The sequence below is a fragment of the Camelus bactrianus genome, chromosome 26 (assembly GCF_048773025.1).
Source record: "Camelus bactrianus isolate YW-2024 breed Bactrian camel chromosome 26, ASM4877302v1, whole genome shotgun sequence".
NCBI classification, from domain to species: Eukaryota; Metazoa; Chordata; class Mammalia; order Artiodactyla; family Camelidae; genus Camelus; species Camelus bactrianus.
The window spans coordinates 19419584-19442127 of record NC_133564.1 but is presented as its reverse complement, the minus strand read 5'-3'; the positions used below and the strand labels follow the sequence as shown (position 1 = coordinate 19442127).

The following is a 22544-nucleotide window of genomic DNA, read 5'->3' as shown; positions in this document are numbered from 1 at the left end:
TTTATTGTAATGACCTAATATTAATACATTATTATTAATTGAAGTCCATATTTTATTTAGATTTACTTAGTTGCCACCAAGTGTCATTTTTCTGTTCCAGGATCTCATCCAGAGCACCACATTACATTTAGTTGTCAAGTCTCCTTAGGTTCCTCTTAACTGTGAAAGTTTCTTAGTTTCTTTTTTTTTTTTTTTTTTTTTTGACTATGGTTGACTTTGAAAGTTTTTGAGTACTGCTCAGGTATACTGTAAGGATGCCCCTATCCTGAATTTTTTTCTTGTTTTTTTCATGATTAGACTGGGATGAAGGGTTTTGGGGAGGAGAATCTCAGATGTAAAATTCTGTTGTCTTCACATCACATCAACAGTACATTTTGTCAACATGACATCACCATTGATGTTGACCTGGATCATCTGGCTGGGGTAGTATTTGTCAGGTATACTTAGACTTCTTTTCTCCCTTTTCATACTGTAATCTTTGGAAGGAAGTCACCTTGTACAGCCCTCACTTAATGAGTAAGGAGTTATGCCCTACCTCCTTGAGGGTAGAGTATCTACATAAATTACTTGGAATTCTTCTGCACAGGGGATATGTCACTTCTCCCTCATTTAATTATTTATTCAAACATTTATTTATATCAGCATGGACTCACAGATATTTATTTTATACTTTGGATTATAAACCAATATTGTTCTATTTATTTTGTTGCTCAAATTATCTTAGCTTTGGACAATTGGGAATTCTTGTGTTTCATTGGCATATCTTCATCATTTTTTTTGAGAATTTCCTTAATCCCTGGTACTATAAAATGCTCTTGGATCATTTTATATATATTCTGCCCCAGCACTACAGTCAGCCACTTCTTCAGGGAACCTTGGTTCCTTTTATTGGAGATTGGTATTAGAGAACAAGATCGGAGTGCTAGGTGTACTGTTGCTACTGGGGTGTCATTGCTCCTAGCTAGACCTTCTTAGCTGAACAAGCAAGGGAATATGTGTGTGTATACAAATGTGTATATACATATGCATATATATAAATAGTTCTACATTCAATCACATGTATCTATTTTAAGCTAAATATGAGTTCATACTGATGTATTTGGCTCTAATTCATTACTACATGGATCAATCCAGTCTCTTCCCCTGTCTATCTGTAAATTCCCACTCCAATAGTGAGAAAACTTGTTCCCATCATCCATGATTCACTACTTAATTGTTCAATTTCAATGTACTTGCATAGCAAAATTAGAATTATTAACCTGTACCCCTGTGGGAAACAGTTATTGACTAGAGTATGGTGCTTATGTGCAGTTTCTTTTACCTTTATAGACTCCACTAATTTCCAAAAATACTTAGGTCAACACTGTTTCTTCCCATCATTCTCAGTAAGGTTCTAGGTACTTGTAATATACTTAGATTCTTTTGTCACAGATTGCATACCATTAGGGGACCCCTGACTTCCTAAATGATTTTGAAATATCTGCATACATTAAGGTTTGCTCTTTGTTCTATAAAAGTGCCAGGATTTTGACAAATGCAAAGTATCATAAATCCACCATTACCATATCATGCAGAATAGTTTTGCTGACCTAAAAAAACCCCTCTGTGATTCACCTGTTCAGTCCTCCCGAACTCCTGGTAACCACTGATCTTTTTACTGTTGCTCTTGCTTTGCTTTTTCCAGAGTGTCATGTACTTGGAATCATATAGTATGTAGCCTTTCAGACTGGTTTCTTCTACTTAGCAATATGCATTTAATGTTCATCCGTATCTTGAGTATGTTGATAGCTCATATCTTTCTATTATGGGATAATATTTTCTCATATGAGAATAGGAAAGTTTGTTTATTCATTCACATATTGAAGGATATGTTCTTTGCTTCCAGTTTTTCGAAATTATGAATAAAACTGCATAAACATTTGCATGCAGACTTTTGTGAGGATTTAAGTTTTCAAACCATTTGATTAAATACCAAAAGTGTGATTGCTAGATCATATGGTAAGACTGTATTTAACTTCATAAGAAACTGACAAGCTGTCTTCCAAAGTGGCGTTACCATTTTGCATTCCCACCAGCAATAAGTGAGAGGGCTTGTTGCTGCACATTCTTGTCAGAAATTGGTATTGTAGGTTTTAAAGAAAATACTTACCCATTCTAATATGTATGTAGTTGTTTTAATTTGCAGTTGCTGTTTTAATATGCAGGTCTCTAATGATACAAGATGTTGACTTTTTTTTCCCCATATTTTTATTTGGCATCTGTATAGTTCCTTTGGAGAGGTGTTTGTTTAGATCTTTTTCACTTTTTAAAAAGTTTATCTTCTTACAATGATTGATACATATGTGTAAGCTAAAAAATATGTGCAGTATATTGTATATATGTATTCACATGTGATATAATGTATATGTGCAGTCAAACTGTAATCATTCTATCTAATAAAACTGAAAAGGGAAAGAAATGATCTTCTTTATTAATTTAATTAACAGTCTTTTTCATGTTTTAAAATTGGGTTATTTTCTTGTTGTTGAGTTTTAAGAGTTCTTTGTATATTTTAGATATAAGTCCTTTACCAGATGTGTGTCTTGCAAATATTTTCTCCTAGTTTGCAGCTTGTCTGTGGTACTGTTTTTCAATGTATTTTCACACTCTATTGAGACCCTTCAAGAAGAAAAGAAATTAGTCAGTTGGAAGAGCTCAGTAATATCTCTATGTGGCGATGCTCATCCTCTTCTCTCCAGGAATCCACTTTTCATTGGTCTTTTAAAGGCATTGCTCTTTTCAAAACTTTATATATGAAGTGTAAGAAAGATATCATTAGAAGATACCAGTACCCAAATAAGTAAAGAAAAAGTGCATTAAAATTTTTTGATTCTTACAAAGACCCTGTGATGTAGATAAGCCAAGCGTTAACAATCACATTTATTATCAACTTTGATAGGAAAGTTTCCAGATGAGGAAACCAGAACCCAGGAAAGCTGTATGACTTGCCCTGAGTCACACAGTCAGCAAGAGATAAAGCCATGGCCAGACTCCTGGTTTCTATCTCCTGGCCCCAGATTCTCTTACCTGTATTACACAAGAATTATATCTTGTTAGCTGGAAGGCCATTATTGTTTTGGTTTAAAATGCAAACTCACTGATAATGCACATGTGTAACAATTTACTTTTCTGACGAATTTGAACGTTGGCTGTGTCAGATAAATAACTTGTTCAAAATGGAATGAGCTATTTCAAAGCACATGGATTCCTGCATCTAGGAGAAACACAAAAAATGCTTCGTTAAACCAAATGTGGACACACTAGCTCCTCCAGTGCCCATCTCCCAGCTTCCTAACACCAGAAGTCCTACCCTCCTGGGCATATGGCTGCCCAGCAAGAGACCACATAGACCAGCTTCCCTTAGAAAAAGGCGAGGCCACGTCTCTAAGCCTCCAGCAAGGAAATGCCCTTAAAAGGAGATATTTTGTATCACTTTCTCTCTTTTCCTCTTCCCACAGGATAGAATGTGGACGTTGTGGGGAGACAGTTTTGACCATATGGATGATTAGAATTCTCTGAGGGAGGTCAGAACAACAAGTAAGAAAGCATCAGAGTACCTGGATGAGTTGATGGAGCACAGCCACTCACCTACTCTGAACCACCTGCCCACCTCCACAAAGGGATGTGAAAGAGAAGTAAGTGTTCCCTTGTTTGGGTCCTTAATACCACACTGTGGGTCCCAAGTTTGGGTTCTGAACATATGCTAGTTGCACACTAGTCTTTCTATGCAATGTCATGGGATCACATAAATCACTGTTTAGGAACCTAATGCATTCCTGGCCAAGACTAATACATTTTGAAAATGTGGAAAAGGCTGTATAATTAAGTTCAGTTTTTTCAAGAGTGTGTACCAAGAATTCTTACTGTGAATTTATGGGTAATTAGGACTTTTTTAACTTAATTTTTTTTTAGTAGTCACATTAAAAAAGTCAAAACAGAAACAGGTGGAATTAATTTTAATAATAAATTTAATTTATTCAATATATCCAAAATAATATCATTTCAACATGTAATCAATTAAAAATTTTAATGGGGTATTTTGCTCTCTTTTTTTCGTATTAAGTTTTTGAAATCCAGACTGTATTTCACACTTCACGCACATCTAAGTTGAACTAGTGCATTCCAAGTGGTCAGTATCCACATGTGATTGGTTAATGGCTACTGTATTGGACAACACAACTCTAGCCACAGAGGTGCTTGGGATTCAGGAAGAACTGACTGTATTATGACAGCTGCTCCTAAACACCATGTTGTTCTTTCTTTCTGTCTCACTTCTCAAGAAATAAACACACACAAGCTTTTGTCAAAACCAGTCACTGCCAGATCCATCTGACTTGATTCTGTGAGAAGGGCTATGTGATCTGGTGCTTGATAATATGAACAAAGTTCAACTTGGATTTCTCCTAAGAAACTTTTGAATCCAAAGTACAAAATGTGATCTAGTGAAATACCTTTACAGGCTTATGCTCAGTCACTTTGAAAAACTTCAAACCATGACAGGGGATGATTGACATTTTGCTGTTGTAACTTTTTGTCAGCTCTAATGACTGTTCTATTTATAGCTGGTGACAATGCATTTTGTAGGATGGGCCAGTCCATATGGTGGGGGTTGATGTGAGAGGATTATCATTACAAATTCAGCACATGTTTTTTTATAGTGGCATTTTGTGCATTTTGAGTCAGTGTTCAAAACCATATGACATTAGGAATATATAAAGAAAAAGAAGTAGATGAGGGAGATTAAGAGGTACAAACTTCCATTTATAAAATAAACGTCATGGGGATGAAAAGTACAACATAGAGAATATAGTCAATAATAATGTGATGTTTGTATGGTGACAGATGGTAATTAGACTGATCATGGTGATTATTTTGTAATGCAGAGAAATACTGAATCACTATGTTGTGCACCAGGAACTAACATAGTATTGTAGATCAACTATACATCAAAGCAAACAAACAAATTCAGAAAAAGAGATCAGATTTGTGGTTACCAGAGGTGGGGGATGCGGGAAGGGGGAATTGGATGAAAGTGGTCAAAAGATGCAAACTTCCAATTATAAGATAAGTAAATACTCAGAAATGTAATGTACAACGTGATTGATATGATTCACACTGCCATATCTTATAAATGAGAACTGCTAAAAGAGTAAATCCTAAGAGTTCTCATCACAAGGAAAAGTATTTTTTCTTTTTCTTTTCGTTTGCATCTTTATGTCATGATGGATATTCACTAAACTTATTGTGGTAATCATTTCATAACATATGTAAGTCAAATCATGCTGTACACCTTAAACTTATACAGTGCTATATGTGAATGAAACTAGAGGGGAGGGGAGAAAAAGAAAAAGGGCTTCTTTCAAGACTAACTAATGTAATGTGATAGTTATTAATGTAATATTGCTTCTCTTCATTTGAATTATTTATTCAAACATATAATTAAGGAAAGAGATAACCACATAATTGATGCTTTCATCTGTGCTCATTCTGTCTTTATATCTTTGAATCTGGCCTGTGCTATTGAAACCTTTTAGGGACAGTGTTCTAGACCAACAGGTGATGGTATAGCTCCCAGCTTTGCCACTGGGCTGGGCAAATTTATTTAGTCTCTCTGGGACTCCACATTCTCATCTGCAACAAAAAGGACTGAAGTGAGGATGAATGTCCATGAAAGTATCTAGCACAGTGATCCTGCGTTTGGCTTATATTTTCTTTTTCACTCCCAGAAGCCTAGGTACTAGTGCATAGTTCTGTTTATCCCTGCTCAGAGTTAGGGGTATGGGGCCACAGTATGCATTTTTAGGGACAGCAAGGAAAGTGCCACTGAGATAAAGGCATCTTTACATTTTTTTAATATAGATCATAGGGGTCAGCTGGATTTAAAATTCATTGCACAAAATGTTGTGAACTGTCTTAATTATCTTGATATTATAAAAGCATGTAAAAGTGTACTTTTGACATCTGGGTAATTAAGCTTTGAACAGCAGTGACTTCTAATCTTCCATAGTTTCACAGCCTTGCACTTATTTCACTGCAGCCTGGCTGTTACCCATCACAACCTTTCTGCTCCAACGGAAACCATTTCCGATGAAGCCAGGACGGGACAGGATGGCTTTGATTTTGAATCAGTGTAAAAATAACTTTTATGTGTTGAGCTGCATGGAATTTTTATTTGCTCACTGAATTTTATTTTATGGTTAAAAAAGAGGCAAATAACAAGGCAATTATATTTAGCAGATGAAAAGAGACATATGAAAATGATAAATTTAGCTGTGGGTATCTCTGACCTAATATGATAACCATCTCAGTTTCAAAAGCCTAATTATTTTTCAGAGAAGCTTTTTACTTTGCTTACACAACTCAGTTAAGAAGAGCACAAATAGCCCCATAGGTATCCTCAAGATAGAGCAACATTACTAACCATTGTTCATTAATCGCTTCTTAGGTTAAGAAAAATGGCAGAGAGATTTTTTAACATTTTATAGTCATTAAAATAAAATAGAATTTAACATTTAAGTACTAATTTACCTTTATAAATTGTAGGGCACTTTTGTACATTAGGTAAGTTTTCTGGCATTTTTGAAACATCTTTAAACAGAAGTTTTAATTTTATTTTTTTAATAAGTGAGAAATAAAGTTTATTTACTTGGGGACATGTATAAATACTGAATGTAAATTGCTTTGGAAAGATCAGAAAAGGCATTAATGCATCAATTACTGTTCAGTTTGACATTTTCAGCATATTATTAAAACAAATTGTCCAAACATATTTTGATTTTCAAAATTATGGCAAAATTGTGTCATGTTACTATAACTGTCCTTGTAAAATTGATACGCAGATTTTATATCTTATGTAATATATAAACATACATATTATGTAGCACTTTATATAAAATACTTTATTTTACAGGAACTGCTTTTTCAAGCAGAATGCCATTTTTTCTTTTGAGATTTTATATAAACTCTACCCTCTGACTAGTATTTACCTTTAAGAAATGGTATAGTCCTTTGGACAAGTAAATTTGGACAAAATTTTCTCTTCTGTTTTCCATTTAGCTGGTTTGGTTGAAAGCATTTTAGTTTTTTGAAGGAACATAGATATTTTAGGATGAATTTTATTTTGATTTAAGCCGAGTTGGAGATCCATCTGTTATTTTCTCTGGAGTTGGGAATTAAGCCTCAAGAATGCTCTTGTCCTGCAAGGACTCATGATGATGCCAATGATGTGATTCAGTCACAGAAACCAACAGAGAACATAGTTATGAAAAGGTTGTCTCTGTTGAAAGCAAAGTATAGAAGAAAGGAGAGACTAAAGTATCTATTGACTTTTTTCTGTAGAAGAATTGTGTGTGACCTTTGCAAGAGCAGTGTGAGTGAATCAGAGAAGGCAGATGGCAAATTCTTATGGGTTCAGCAGTGAGTTGGAAGGGTGACGGTAGAAACTGTTGTTTATAGACAACATGTCAAAAAGCTTAGCTGGGAACTTTAGAGACTGATGACTAAAGCAAAGTTTCTCAACCTCATCCCTGTGGACGTTTTGGATCACACGACTCTTTGTGGTGGGGGCTGTCCTGTACACTGCAGCGTTTAGCGGCCTCCCTGGCCTCTACCCGTGAGATGCCAGCAGCAGCCTCTCCCCTAGTTGTGTCCTTTTGGCCGGGGGTGGCAGAATCATCCGTGGTTGAGAACCACTGGCAAAGAAGAATTCACAGGGCTAGGAAAAGATGTTTTTTCCTTTTTTAGTTTGAAAAGACAGTCATTCTTGAGAACTAGGAAGGAATGATGGGATAGAATGAAGATAAAGGAAAGAGGTGGGAAAAAATGAAGATTTTTAGGGGTGAAATTGGGAAGGAGAGACCTGAGAGGACTTTGTGTGGGGGGTGGGAGTGGGGGAAGCTGGCATCCAGCGAACAGATTATGGATCATGCCCTAAATATGGTGGCTTTGCTTAGCCCTCTTTGTACAGGACGTAGGTAGGTGCTAAATTTTCTCCCTGTACAGTCATAAGTCTCATTTTTGGAGTGTTTAAACTCTAACCCCTGCCAAACCACCTTTGATTACTGCTATAATCTGGGCCCTGCACCTGATCTGCTGCCTCCTGCTTCACCTGCTGCTCCTGCCCTGACCTCTGCCAGGGCAAGGTTCTCACTGGACTGGGATTGGTGGCAGCTGGCCCAGGAGAGGCTCATGTGAACCTCCTAGGAGGGGCTCCTAGGAGCAGAGGCAAGGGAAAGGGATAGAGGAATCAAGAGGGGGATAGGACTGTACACAGCAGGAACATGCTGCTGCAAGAGGACTTGCTTCTGGCATTTCTGTTGCATTAGTTTGGCTGCAGTAAGCTGTCCAGTGATTACCTATCTGTGTCTCCTGGTACCCCATGCTGTGTTAGGTGCTGGCAGACACATTTTATAATTGTAACTTGAGAATGGCTTTTAGAATCAAGATTTCAAATTCACTGTTAATCTTATGATTAGCAAAATATTTGTGTGAATTTTGGTCTGTGTTTGAAATGATGAGAAAGATGAAACGGTTTCAGTGTGCTCTTGAGAGAAAATGAGGCAGGGATAATTGATTTTTTCCCATCCACTCTTTATATTCTCTTCCTATGTAGATTAAGTTAAGGTTTTTATTTGGACACTGATCATGCATTAATTCCTACAGCATTTCATTTTGGTTAAGCTGGCTAGATTTCTCTCTCATCATTTCTTTGAAGCATCAGAATTTAAAATCTCTTTTTTTCTCTGTAAGTAAACTAAAATTGTTTATAACACATGCAAATGTTAAAAGAAGACTTTTTAAAAAGGTTTATTTGCCTAGAGAGACATTTTAATTTTTCCCTTTTGTTTTTAAATAATGATTATGTACATACAGTAGCTGAATACTCACTGGGTGTGGGGACCGTATAACATTGCCATTCTAAGGTTTAATGAAAACATCAAATAACTTGCATCTGATTTACTGAAATACTGATTTAATGGATAATTGCTTGTTCATGTTTCTGCTGGACATGTCAAGTTTTTATGCCACAAAATTAAAACAGATGAGCAAGTCAGAGGCCCTGTGTGAGCTAAAAGCGGCATCAATAAAACTTGAAGGTTACAATGTAGAGAGATGGAATCCTTCTATTAATTGGGACTTGGTAACAAGGGGATAGATGGCGTCTGCAGTGGAAACCTCAGTTAACAAATAGCAAGAATTGAACATCAGGGTGCTTGTATCTTTCCGCATAGAGTTCTCTCCAGATTATACCCGGAGTGGGATTGCTGGATCATATGGTAAGTCTGTTTTTATCTTTTTGAGGAATCTCCATACTATTTTCCATAATGGCGACACCAAACTACATTCCCACCAGCAGTGTAGGAGGGTTCCCTTTTTTCCGCATCCTGTCCAGAATTTGTTATTTGTAGACTTTTTAATGAAGGCCATTCTGACTGGTGTGAGGTGGTACCTCACTGTAGTTTGATTCGCATTTCTCTAATAATTAGTGATGTCTGTCTTTTCATGTGCCTATTGGCCATCTGTAAGTCTTCTTTGGAGAAATGTTTGTTTAGGTCTTCTGCCCAGTTTTTGATTGGGTTGTTTGTTTTTTGATATTTAGTTATATAAGCTGTTTTTATATTTTGGAAATTAAGCCATTTTCAGTTGCATCATTTGCAAATATTTTCTCCCAGTCCAATAGTCTTTTCATTTGGTTTATGGTTTCCTTGGCTGTGCAAAAGCTTATAAGTTGGATTAGTTCTCATTAATTTTTGCTTTTGCCGTGGTAGACTGACCTAGGAAAACATTAGTATGAATTATATCTGAGAATGTTTTATCTATGTTTTCTTGTAGGAGTTTTATGGTGTCATATCTTACATTTAATTCTTTAAGCCATTTTGAGTTTATTTTTGGGTATGATGTGAGGGTGTGTTCTAACTTCATTGATTTACATGTGGTTGTCCAGTTTTTCCAACACCACTTGCTGAAGAGACTGTCTTTTCTCCATTCTATATTCTTGCCTCCTTTGTCAAAGATTGACAGTAGGTGTGTGGGTTTATTTCTGGGCTGTCTATTCTGTTCCATTGATCCATGTGACTGTTTTTGTGCCAATACCATGCTTTTCTGAATACTGTAGCTTTGTAATATTGTCTGAAACCTGGGAGGATTATGCTTCCAGCTTTGTTCTTTTTCCTCAGGATAGCTTTGGCAATTTTGGGTCCTTTATGGTTCCACATAAATTTTAGGATTATTTGTTCTAGTTCTGTGAAAAACATCTTGGGTAATTTGATAAGAATTGCATCAAATCTGTGGATTGCTTTGGACATACAGCTATTTTAGCGGTATTAATTCTTCCAATACAAAAGCATGGGCTATCCTTCCATTTCTTTGAATCATCTTCAGTTTCCTTTATCAATGTTTTATAGTTCTCAGCATATAAGTCTTTCACTTCCTTGGTCAGTTTTATTCAACTCTTAATTATTTTATTCAGGTCTACTTCCTAAGTCATACTCCACTCCCTGATTTCTTTGCCTAGTCTTTCACTTCACTCATATTTACCAGTTTTTCTGAATTTAGGTGTCTAATTTTATATTTTTATATATTTATCTGAATTTCCTTCAGATTATAATTTTCTTTAACTCTCATATAAAATATATAAACTATAATTTCTCTGTTCTTTCAAGGGGTAACATATACCTAAGCAGAAATAAAGTGGTTCTCAAGTGATCTTTTTTCCTAACTTGGCATTTTTGATCAGAAATCATTGCATGGAGTTAATTCCTAAGTGCTTGTGTTTATCTCTCCTCCTCTCCTTTTTCCCTCCATCTCTCCCTCTCTCCCTCATTCCTTTTCCCTTCATAAAAATTTATTGAGCACCTGTTATAGATTAGATTGTGAATGTTCTACACTGATTAAGGGAGATCTGACCCCTCCTTTGTGGAACTTGAAGCTTTCTGAACATAAGTATCAGTAGAGCCTTATTAAATTTAGCTCGTGTGTCACTTGGTGCCCATTGGTTTCAGACATTTGAAAGTAACACTAAAGGATAGAGGAATTTATTGGAAAGATATTGATGGTCATGATGGGAGCAAGGCTCAAAGAATCAACTGGAAGCTGGAAAACTAGCATTGGAAGTGGAAAGAATCGAAGGTTCTCAGGAAGCAGGTACTTTTGCATTTATCTCTGAGCAGGAAGAGTCAGACCAGCACCCTGTTATAGGGGTAAATATCCTGTGACTCTGCCATCCTGGCATCACTGGATCAAGAGTCCACGCTGTGAGGGAGAGGAATTGCCCTTCTTAGTCTGGTCACATGCTGCTTGCAGGCTGCATCAGAGCTAAAAGAGAAACTTCTTAGGGGAGGGTACAGCTCAAGGGATAGAGCTCATGCTTAGCATGCACAAGGTCCTGGGTTCAATCCCCAGTACCTCCTCTAAAAATAAATAAACCTAATTACCTCCCACCCTCTGCTGGAAAAAAAAAAGGTAAATATAAGAAAAAAAAAAAAAGAAATAAAAGGGAAACTTCTTGTGATTCCAGTGAGAGGCAGGTTTCTGGATTTATCTTCCAAAGAGCCAACCCAATGAATGAGAGAATTTAAATCAGGGCATTGTTAGGAAGGGAGAAAAGTAGCCAAACCAAGAACCTCCACCCCGCCCCCAAACAAAAACAAAACCAAAAACAAGACAAATGTTCACTATGATTAGTATAAATTTGCAAGAGAAATTAGTCAATATATGATAATGATCTCAAATTACATTTTAATTTCAACTCTATCTACCTCAGGAAAAATATGATGGGTTTCAGTAGAAGACAGAAATAAAGAAAAGTCATTGAAACACTAGAAAAATAAGAATCAAATGCTACTTTTGTGGAGTTCTGCCAAAAATTTTGTCTTGTTAACAGCTGTGTCAGCAAATTGATTTGATATAGTAGATGCTCAGTAAATATTCAGTGAATGTGGACCAGGAAATGGGGAAAATGAGTTTTTAATATAATTTTCTTCCATTTTGCTTGGCTTCCGGGTAAGGGATCAGGTAAAGCAGATGAAAAGAAAGACCCAAGGTTAGAGACTGACACAAAGAATTGAGGGATTTCCCCAAGAGTTCTTAACACAAGGACAAATATTTTTTTTCTTCTTCTTTTACTTTGTATGCACATGGGATGATGGATATTCACTAAATTTATTGTGGCAACCATTTTATGATGTATGTTAGTCAAATCATTATGCCACACACCTTAAACTTATATAGTACTCTGTGTCAATAATATCTCAATAAAACTGGAAGGATAAAAAACTTAAGGGGATTTAAAGTCCTAGAATGGGCAGCACTGACTGTATTATTTGTCGGTGTCCATCTCTCTGAATTCTGGAGACATTTTCAGAATGAGGTTCTGAGCAGGGGAGACCTGATTGGTAGCTCCTAACTTGGAGGTTGAATAGACTTTAACAAATTACTAACCTCCTTCTGTCTCACTTCCACCTCTCTTACATTAGGATTTACTTAGGTCCCAATATGATTATGAAAGAAATAAAGAATTTGGAAGCACCTTGAAGACATCAAGGTAAAAATATTGTAATTAATAAAATCGCCCAAATTAGGTACCTTTATTTGCTTTATAAGAATAATTTCACATTGTGGATCCCAATCACAAAATTAAGGGTCACTCTTTTATAGAAGAAAAAGCTTTATATTTTGTTTGAATGAGAATCAGCTCTAGGTAACCTTTACTTTGAGCAGTTCTGCAGAGATAAAATTCAACCACAAAACATTACTTAAGAAAAAAAGATTGGGAAAAATTAATTGGCACCAAGTTGGTGAGTTTGTTTGCAGAATGTGGGTAGTCACAGTAAAGCTGACAAATTGATTTACAGCTTAAGTGAAATAATTCAATTTCTTATTAAACACGTATCCTATAGCCCAATGAACAAATATTATTTCTTATGACAAATATTTTTTCTAAACTTTGTAGTTATTATGGAACCATATCACATGGGGCTGAGCCTCGTGGTTAAATGTTATTTGACCGGTTGCGTGGGAGATGAAAACAAAAATAATAAAGAAAAAGAAAGAAAACAACAGTAACAATAAAACAAGCCACACTCAATTCTCCTTGAATGAGGGTAAACATAGAGAAGAATTTTCACTAGAATAAAATAGAAAACACGTATTGTTCTAAACTTAAAGCAGTTCTCTGATTGATCTCCAAAAACACATATTGTTCTAAACTTAAAGGAGTTCTCTGATTGATCTCCAACAGTTCATAGATCAGCAGAATAGAATCATTAACCTTCTCGCTTTTATCTTGCTGAGAAGGACTGTGACCTGCACACCGCTTGAATTCTCAAAGTAATTATGGTCAAAATAATTATTTCCTTTTTAGTTTTCCCATCAAATATCAATGCAATATGTAGTCTTCTTTTCATTTAACCCAAAACATTTGAAATACTGAGGCTCATATTTCTAATGTCACACTTGTTAAGTTTCTTTCACATTTTTTACACTGAAAATTCTGGCAGTAGAGTAAACACTTTTTGATGCCTGTTATCTAATGATATTCAATAAATCAGCTGAATAGAATGCAGAATTGAATGGTGAAAGGAAAAAGCTTGATAGACTATTATTCTTAGGTTTTTTCATATCAATCTGCTGTAGTTTTCAGAAAGTTACTTTCAAATCTATTCAATTTAATAATTAATATTAAGCCCCTCCAAGGCAGATAGGACTTTCAAAGAATTATAATGGACAATAAAATGTTTCAGACACAGCTCTATAGTCAAGTAGCTTTCAGACTAACTGGTGGAAAAAAGCTATACATAGGAAACAAGGAGTAGACTTGGTACAGACTGTAGTTTATAGAAACTCAGTGGGGAGTAAATTTAAAATCAGTGACAATGATATGTGCATATTTGTCAAACTCATTGACACCTTACCAGCATTTCGAAAAGACTTTAGTAATTGAGGAGATACTGAAGAGCAACAATAATTCTTCCCTTAGCAGATTGATACCTAAAGGAAGGTTAATATATAATTTTTCAGATGGACAGATTCTTTCAGATCATATAGTACAAAGCTTTAATTTAAAGATAAAGAACTAAGAGACAGAGAAGATTCATAACTACTCCCAAGGTCACACAGTACATCGTATGCATGGAAGCAAAGCTCTTTAGTCTCCCCTTTGTGTCCAGAAAGATGTGCTATTTCTTCCAGAAATAAATGGGAAGGGATGGTGGTGGCATTCTCTCCTCCCATGGTGATAAGAAAATCCCCCAGCCTCTGTGGAGTCCAAGTCTGGTGATACTACATTAAAGATTTCCCATCAAATATCATTGTAACATATAATTTCTTTTCATTTAACCCAAGACATATTTAAAATACTGAGATATTTTGGGGATTATGTGAAGTATATTATAGGATACTAGCTATTAGTAATACAAGTGTGTTGATGTTGGGTAGCTGGCAGAACGTAGAGACCCCTCCAATGATGTATCTCTTCCTGCCTTTAGGCCACATCTCTGGTGTCCTTGAGGATGCTTTAGCTCAGCTGAACGAACATTAATGGAGTTTCAACTGTGTGCAATGCATGTGACTAATAGGAGTCTCAGGGTGATCAAGGACAACCAAGAAGGGTTGCTCTGCATTCATAGTAGCTCACATTTGCCTTTCTAAGGAGCAATGCATGTATCTTACCTTCTTTCTCAATCCAACTGGATGTTACATTTGGAAATAGAAGTGGGTAGATAGTCACAAGTGGGGACAGTGTGTCAAACATCTTTTGCCCTGCCTCTCGTCTTCTCTGCCCACATTTTACAGGTGCAATCTGAAAGCACCTACCCTTGAGCAATGGTGGGTAGAGCACGTGGGTAAACACATCTCTTGGGTGGAAAGTTTTCAGTGCATCATACACAAACAGCTCATTCTACACAGATTCCTCGGTGTCCCAGTGGTGTTGAGCCTCAGTAATCCACAGCAGTGATCAGTTGGATAACGTGACTGAAGTGATTTTCACTCATTCCCTATTTCATTCTTCTGAGACTCCCACTCCTATTCCCAGAGATTAATTACAAATAAGGCACTGAGGCCCTTATCTCAGACTCTGCTTTTGAGAAGGAACCCAGGCTAGTGGAGGCAGAAGAGCATAAAGCTTATATCTCGTGCTCATGGGAGCATACGGAGGAAGTAGGTATTTGTCCTCCATGGCAAGCAGATATATAAAAGCCCTTTAAAACCCTTTTCTGGTTACCACTCTTACTATCCAGCTTAAGGAAACTACTCTCCTGATTTCATACACCATATATTAGTTTTGCCAGAGTTAAAATTTTATATTACTGGAATTATACTGTGCATTTTATTTGTGGCTGGATTCTTTTGCTCTTCATTGTGTTTGTGAGATTTAATACATGTTGTTGCATGTAGAAATGTTTTTTTCTTATTTATTACTATTATGTCAATATGCTCACATAGATATCTCTTTATTGTTGATGGATATTTCAGTTGCTTCCATTTTTCACTTTTTTCAAATAATGCTGCTATTAACATTAATGTACATGACTTTTGGTACACATGTGTATTAATTTTTGTTGAGTATGTCCTTTGGATTCAAATTACTGGGCCATAAGATATGAAAAGGTTCAGTTTTAATATCAACAAATAATTTTCAAAAGTGGGTGTACCAATTTGATTTTCATCCGATGTATGTGAGTGTTCCAGTTGCATCCCTGTAAATGCTTTAAAGTTGGTACTTTCAACTTTTAAGTCTTTGTTATTTTGGTGGATGTATAATGTTATCCAAGTGTTTTCTTATATTTCTCTGAAGACTAATGAGATGGAATCTCACTCTGGTCTTACAAGTGCACATACTTTTCTTAATTTTGAATTCCTAGTCTCCTTAGACTATATCTGGCCCCATTTTAGTAACCTTATTACTGTGGTAACATTTTTAAAAGTTTAAACTAGATATCAATATCTCCAATCACTGCTCACGGTTCTGAGCTCTTTCTTCCTTTCAGCTTCATTTTTACTCCTTGTAGGCTATCCCTGAACTCCATGACTGCATCTTTTTTTTTCATGTCCAAGAGGAGCAGGCAGCAAGGAGGAGGGCGGTCTACAAATATGGGTGAGGGTGTCCTGACAGAAAAGGGTAGTTGAGTAGCTGTTTCAATGTCATGCCACTGGTGTCTCTGTGCTGTTGTCCACACCTGGTCTGGTCTCTGGAAATGTATGTGTAAGCAGCCGAGACTTCATCCTTTCGTGGGAAATCAGTGGTCTTTAGTGGAAAGCTATGTAGCTCTTTCATAGCCTTGTACAAGCTGTAGCTCCGTCCCTCTTACCAACAGCTGGCAGTTCCATCTGCATGTCCTCCATGGAAGTCCCCCTGCCTTAACTTGAAGGCCTTCGATGAGAGAGATTGTTTGGCCATCTGTGACCTCACCTGTGGTCTTCCGTGGCTATTATGGGCCCACAAATGACCTGAGAATCTCTGACACACCAACCTTTACTCTCTGGGATCCTGGTGTGATCCAGATTTCATAGACTTTTTGAGTGCGCTGGCCTTACACTCCCCACCTCTCACACAATCATGCAAATTGGAGGAAGAGCAAGAGGGCTAGTCTCTGGCATCCTGAGTGTTGTCTCTTAAAATTCTGTCTGTCCCTTATCATATCATTTTGTGGCAGGTAAACATCTCCAAACCAATTCTTTCTGGCCCTGATACAGTGTGGGAGAGTCTGGCACTAGGAATATAGCTCCTTTTGAACTTGGCAGTTAAAATATCGTCTCTTTGATCTGAGCTATAAATTGTCTCCATGATATTCCTGTACTCTAGCTCGGTCCCTGGACTGTGGGCTGGGGAGGGGCCAGCAGTTACTCTGCACTCCTGTGTTAACCTTAGCTCACTTTTGGTCCTTCAAAGCCTCTCTCTATCCCATAGTTTTTCCACTTTGGCTTCTATTGCTAAGTGCCTGATTTCTATGCAGTCCCAATTTAAATTGCCAAAAAAGAGAACCCCACTGGTTCACTGTGTTCCTGTTTGTGCAGAACTTTTAATGGCAGGCCCTCTCCTGAGTGGCTGTTGACTCTACAGATTGGCCTAACTGTGTTCTATTATGTTGTGCCTGCAGTGGGATGGGGGTCAACTGGTAGCCCACAAAGGAGCTAGGACATGTGCCAAGTGGGATGTCTGATGCCCCAGAAATCAGTTTTGCTCTGACCAGCCACCTGTAGAATGTGTTTTTTGTGCAGTATTTCTAGTTATACTGATGAATTTGCACTGCCTTGTGCATCGTGTGACCAATAGCCCAAGAATTCAAGATCCTGGGGTTAGGAGTGCAGTGTGTGGCCCTATGACTAGGTGTTTCTCTGTGTGAAACTAAGAAAAATGCAGCCAAGGAAACCATATGTTAGTGCTTTCATTTTGTTTCAGTATAGGTTTGTCTGGATGAGTGAAACAGATGGAAAAGAGGCATGTGGGGCAATAATCCTGTTCCTTTGCCTCCTGGAGAGTCAAGCCTTATACTGAGAGATCTAATATCTCACCACCCCTTCCTGCCTGCTTTCTCTCATGCTGAGGTCAGCTAGAGTTTACCAGAGATGCTCATGTGTATGTATGTTAACTATATTCTTGAATAGGCTTATATCTCAGTTGCAGACAGCATTATAACTTTAATGTTCAGCAGCTGGTTAAGAACTTTTTTATTAACTTGATAATGCTCAACTTAGTGTCTTTTCACAGCACTGTCAGAGATTACCTGTATTGCCTTTTATCTTTTGCTTATTTATGGGCATCTTAGATATTTAGCCCCAAGTTACATGTTTTCTTTCCTGGATTTTTTGATAAGAATTTTAAGGTGGACATGATTATGATCACAAGTATAAACAGGTATATAAAGAAGTTGCAATGAATTGCAAGGCTGCTATTATTCATGATGCTTAACCAAATGAGGATGCAGTTAATACTTGCAAAAAGAATTGGAATAATGTCAGCCCAGAAACTGCAGATCTTAAATATTTGAGAGCAGCGAATTTTCATGAACAGAATGGTTAATCATTTCGGTGCATCTTGGAGGGAAATTAGGCTAATTTTCAGCATGAGCCACTTCTTAGCATTATCCTCACGAGGTCTTCTGAGATAACACAGTAGTCACAGTTGCTAATAGGCTTTAAATCTATTAAGTTGTTAGCATTTTATCTTGATACTCTGATAGAATGAGCTTCAAGAATACTTAACAGAGTGCAATAGCCTTCAGCTGCCAAATGCTAGATTTAATTATTTATTAGGACCAACATGAGTGTTTAAACATACTGCTTGCACTGCAGCACATAAGTATTATTAAAATTGAGATTAGAGATCCAACTAGACTCCACGTAGAGTCAAAGAATGCCAGTATTTTGAGACCTTGGAGACTGTCTATTTCATTCTATTTTGTAGAAAAGAAAATTAAGCCTCAGGGAAAGGGAATGAGTTATCTAAGTTTATTGAGCAGGTGTAAGGCAAGAACACAGTGTAATCTCAGCTCTTCTGCTTCTCAGACCCAGGATTTCCCCACAATACTGGGCTATTTTATTTTCAATTCCTTTATTTTGCCTTCTTTCCTATGTATTTTGCCATTGCAACCTTATCAAGATCCTATCCTTTACCCCAAATGTTTAATTTTTTTATCATTATTATCTCTTTATAAATAAAAATACTAATTGTTATTGGAAAGAAAACCTATACTGTGCCTCCTGTGTGTTTCTTCTTTACTATCACTCTCACAACATTTCTGACACCAGATGTGTGTGTGTGTGTGTGTTTCTTCCCTCACCAAGCAATTCTGTGACACCAGCAGCTTGTTCCACAATTTAACTCAGTTCTGACACTAGTTACCAGAGATAGTGTCAGATACCACAGGTTAAGGACTCAGTCCCACAGGACTGTCCCCACTCCTTCAGATGCCATTTGCAAGTCCACTTTGTTACTTGTGCTTCTGACCAGTCAAATGGGAGGTTCCCATGACAGTCTCCTTGGATTTGATTATTTGCTAGCATAGCTCACAGAACTCAGGGAAATACTTATGTTTATCTGTTTTTTACATAGTAAAGAATATGACAATAGATACAGATGAACAGCTAGATGAAGAGATACATAGGGCAAGATCGTGGAGGGTCGTGAGCCCAGGAACTCTGTCCCCACGGAGTTGGGGTGCATCACCTTCCAGATACATAGAAGTGTTCACCTGGAAGCTCTCCAAACCACACACTATTAGGATTTTCATGGAGGTTTCATCACATAGGCATGGTCAATTATTAAGTCTATTTCCAGCTCTTCTCCCCTCTCTGTAGAATGGGAGATGGAGCTGAAAATTCCAATCCTCTAATCATGGCTTGGTCTTTCCGGTGACCAGCTCCATCTAGAAGCCCACCAAGAGTGGCCTCATTAGAACAAAGACACTGCTACCACTCAGGAAATTCCAGGGGACTGAGGAGCCCTGTGTCATAGATGGAGTCAAAGACCAAATATTAGGACAAAAGATGCTCCTAGTTCTCTTATCACTGAGGAAATTACAGGAGTTTTTAGGAGCTCTGTGTCAGGAGCCAGGGGCAGAGGCATATTTTTAAATATTTCACAGTTATTATAAACACTTATTCTGTTACTTTGCTCTTTTGGGCTTAATATGAAATTAGTAACAAATAAACGTTATGGGCCTTTGGAACATAAAAGGTGCTCAAGTCCTTCGGAGCACAAAAGAAGGAGGCTTAAGGACAGCTAGACTGTGAATGGACATAAAACGGCTCTCTTATGGACTATTGCGTAGTTGACATTATTGAACAAATCCAGTAGTCTTCTTTTCTTTTTGAAAGTGGTGGATTTTAGGTCTTATGTTTTAAAATGTATTTTGAAATAATTATAAATTCACAGAAACTTGGGGAAAAGAAAGTAGAGGGACACCTTGTGTACTCTTAACTCATTTCTTCCCAATGTTGATATTTCACATCACTCTAGTACAGTATCAAAGCCCACTATAGTTTTATACAATTTTATCACGTGTGTAGATTTGTGTCACAATCACCACCACAATCAAGGTAAAGAACTGTATCATCATCACAAGGCTCCCTTATGTATCCCTTAGTAACCACACCTACCCCCTTCCCCTGTAGCTCTTACCCTTGGCAACCACTATTCTGTTCTCTGTCTCTGTAATTTTATTTCAAGAGTTTACATAGATAGAATCATACAGTATCTTAGGTTCTTTAAATGGAAGAAACAAGCCACAGAGATTCTTGTTAGCTCTGCAAAATAATTTCTAAGAATCATTTGTTTCAAGTCCTGTCTTGAAAAACGTGCTTTGTCTTTTCCCATATTTTCTGATATCGGGGTAGAAGATCAGTAAGAAAAAAATCAATTTTTCCCACTTGAAACATTTACTGTTCCATTTTCTCTTTCTGGTTTTCATCATACAAAAGTAACATCGCTCTTCCTTCTTCTGAGAAAGCTTAGTAATGAGTCTTTAATATAGTTTTTAATGAAATCACAGACTGTTATTTTAAAAAACTTTATGTTATACAGATTCCTTTCTGGACCTTTACAAATAGTTTATCAAAACAGAAATAGATATTTAAAAAGGAAAATACAAAATGAGTTTGCCCTAGGAATGAATTATTTCTGAGAAAGTACCGCCTTTTCCAAATGTCATCTGTGAATGTTATTCATGTTGCCCTTCACGTACTTTTATTCAGATTCTATACATATATTTTTTTATAAGTTTCCATAACTAGGGTAATGAAATGTGGAACCAAGCGATTGTCTACCAATTACAACTGATATTAATGATGACTACCGGGAAGCTACCTATACAACTGCTGTGCCGTATCTAGGGTCTTGCCAGCTTTGTTGAGTTGCAAAGGATTGCCTAAGTGCTAATGCAAACTTATTGATGCGTACAAGAAGCCATTTGTATTAATATAATTAAGAGACCCTACCTAACCCTGATGAAAAATCACTTGAAAGTAACAGAGGAGAGAATCCTTATTTTAAAGAAAATGAACTATTGGGAGTAATTAGAGTTAGTCCAACCATAATTGGATTTAATGAGACTGAATAGAAACAAATTAGACATAATTGGAAGTTAAGCAAAAGTCAATTAAATCCTTATAATTTTAACTTTATAAAAGTTATTGAATTAAATGACCAGGATCAATTAGCAAAGGAAATAAAGTCATGCAGTGCATTTCAGGAAATTGGTACTATTTTGAGGGGAAAGGTATTGTTTCACTGAATGATTAGAGTTCAGTGAAAATTAGTTTAATCAGTTTTGCAGCCTGAGCAGTTTTAATAACTTCAACTGAAGTAATTATGCAAATTTAAAATTTTACCTTCAAAGTACTGCAGAAGTTGTTTTAAGGAATCAAGGAGTAGAATTTATTTGATAGAATGATATAGTACATTAATAAAACTCAGTGAAGCCAGGTAGTTTGAATAAAGATACAGTTGCTCTTACTCAGTATTCACTTCAGGGCTGGGTTAACTGTATGAGAATTACAGTTGACCTATTGTAGAAATCGTATGATTGAAAAGACATTCACCATTTTGCTCTTTATAGACTTGCTGTGGGAATCAGTCCTTATTCCTCCAGCACTGTTGTCGACCCCAACTACCAACACACCAAAGACCCCAAGTCAGCCTTTATTCACTAACTTAAGTTGAAGTTCTGTGCTGGTCACCTAGCAACTTAGTGCTAATAACGTCTGGTTACCAAAACAGTCTCACAATACAGCCAAGGTCAATCAAAGTGTTGTGATTAATGCTTCCATCCTGGGTGTGCAAGGAAATGTATATCATGACTCACTCTGTGATGCTTAATGGCCTTCAAAAGGGCCCCTAAGCATGTACTGACTTTGAAATATGATGGAATAAGATTGCAGTTTTGATTCAGTGCTGAACTATTATTCTCTAATGATGATAAAAATATTAATTTTGCAATGACAGGCACAAAGGAAAAAACAATAGCAAATTAGATTTAGGAAATAAATCTATATGAGATGTGTAGATGCAACACAGCTTTATAGATATGGTTCTTTAAATACATTATGTCTGAAATAAAACATCTCCATACACTGCAGCCGTGGTAAATTCTTTGTTGAAGCACGTTTTCCCCAGTTTTTAGTGCGTATTTAATCAGGTTAAAGTCAATGGAATTATGACCTTATCAGTGCAGTGGGTTAACTCCACTAATGATGCTGTGAGATTTTGTTCAAAGGTACGAACTGAGAGATGTTTAAACTCAGACTTTGGAAAATAAAGGACATACACTTGTAAATAAGAAATATCCCCTACTTTCATCCTTTGTACACCATAACACACCGCTGTGGTCCTTACATTGCATGATGCCATTCCTGACAAAGCAGGCCTGGCCATCTTTTGCATCTCAGGAGAAAGGAGGGGATTCCTAAGATTCGTGACCGGGGCTTCTACTGCTTTTGTGATTATGTGTGGGTGAATTTTTCTGTGTGCATATAGATGCCATGTTGAAAGTGATGGATTTCTTCTCTTA

The 22544-nt window shown here is 36.8% G+C and overlaps 1 long non-coding RNA gene across 1 annotated transcript in view; it reads left to right on the top strand.

Moving 5' to 3' along the window:
• Nucleotides 1-22544, top strand: part of LOC123616384 (uncharacterized) — an 866081-nt gene that overhangs the window by 141380 nt on the left and 702157 nt on the right. The window contains exon 3 of the long non-coding RNA XR_006724361.2: nucleotides 3498-3674. This is a non-coding gene — a long non-coding RNA (uncharacterized LOC123616384). The remainder of the gene's footprint in view (nucleotides 1-3497; nucleotides 3675-22544) is intronic.